We start from the raw sequence: 1,493 nt of genomic DNA on the forward strand, positions 1-1,493 counted from the left end.
ACCATCGGTCTTGTCACTGTCTCCTGGGGATTGCTTATCCTGCCTATTTTGTACAGATAGACACCAAATAAAGAAAAAGAGAGAGAGAAGGACTATATAAATAAGATCAAGTCTAACTAGCATCCTGACCCAGAGTAGATGAACAGCTTTCTGTTGAATGGCAAACAGGGCCTGTTAGATATAATCCATCAGACCAAACTCCTTTTCTTTCAGGGTTCCATGTCCTGGGACCTGCTTACCTAACAGCATATATATCCTTTAAGTCCTCAGCATTTGTGGCTGACAGGTGTGCATCATTAAAGTCCCCATTGCTCTTCCTGCAGTCAGGAATGGAGGGGTCTAGTGGCTCCCTCCCCACCCCCTGCCATTATGACTTTCACTGTGGCCCCCTTGTGAGTAACCCCCACCTAGTTCAGATGAGGTGCCAAGTGCCAGTCGGGATTCATCAGGGACTTCAAGACTATAATCCCATCACTGGTCTGTTGCGCTATAATCTTGGTTGGTCTCCATGTGGGCAGGTCAGACTGGCCACTCTCCCTGAACTGTACCTACAGGGCTGTCCTCATAGCACAAGCTGCTCTGAGCAGGAACATCACACTCAAGTAATGATACACCAAAAAGAGGTCTATTCTTGGTCTCCCTTTCCTGTGGAGATATAAACAATACCCTCCCCTTGGGTGGTTTAGTGCTCTGGTCCCCCTTTGCTGTCATTTTTCTCCCCTGACCCTCTGTGGGCCTTAAAGGCATATGAGAGGGGAGTAAAAGCTGCCTTTCAGCACAGGTGCTGCCTATCTATCTATCTGTCTGTCTATCTATCTGTCTGTCTGTCTGTCTATCTGTCTGTCTATCTATCTATCTATCTATCTATCATCTATCTATCTATCTATCTATCTATCTATCTATCTATCTATCTATCTATCTATATTTGTTGTTGTTGTTGACATATGTATCCTTTGGTTTGGTCTGGCTCATGCCAGAATATCTGGTCCTCAGCCCTGGAATTGTGAGTTAGGTGCATTTTCCCTTTTGCCCCTTCTGATGTTTGAACTTATCTCCATGGGGTCATGTTGTATTTGACCTTATGTGCATGGTTAACTTCACTCAGCATAATATCCTTAAATTCTTTCATAGAGATGAGGTGTTTCATATTTTCATCACTATATTTTAGGGATGTAGAGTATTCTATTGTGTGCATACAGCAGAGTTTTTAATCCATTCCTCTATTGATGGAAATTTAGACTGTTTCCAACTTTTTGCAATAGTGAATTGTGCAGCGATGAACATAGGAGAGCAGATGCCTGGTCGTGGTCTGTTTCTTCTTTCTTCTGGGTATATGCCCAATAGTGGAATTGCTGGGTTGTAAGGTAACTTAATTTCCATCTGTTTTAGGTATCACCAAATCGCTTTCCACAATGGCAGTACATATCTACAAGATCACCAGCAGTGAATGACACCTTCTCCAATATTTGTTGCTTTCTGAATTTTTTAATTGG

The sequence above is a fragment of the Echinops telfairi genome, unplaced genomic scaffold, assembly GCF_000313985.2.
Source record: "Echinops telfairi isolate 266 unplaced genomic scaffold, ASM31398v2 ScPeMD7_5;HRSCAF=22, whole genome shotgun sequence".
NCBI classification, from domain to species: domain Eukaryota; kingdom Metazoa; phylum Chordata; class Mammalia; order Afrosoricida; family Tenrecidae; genus Echinops; species Echinops telfairi.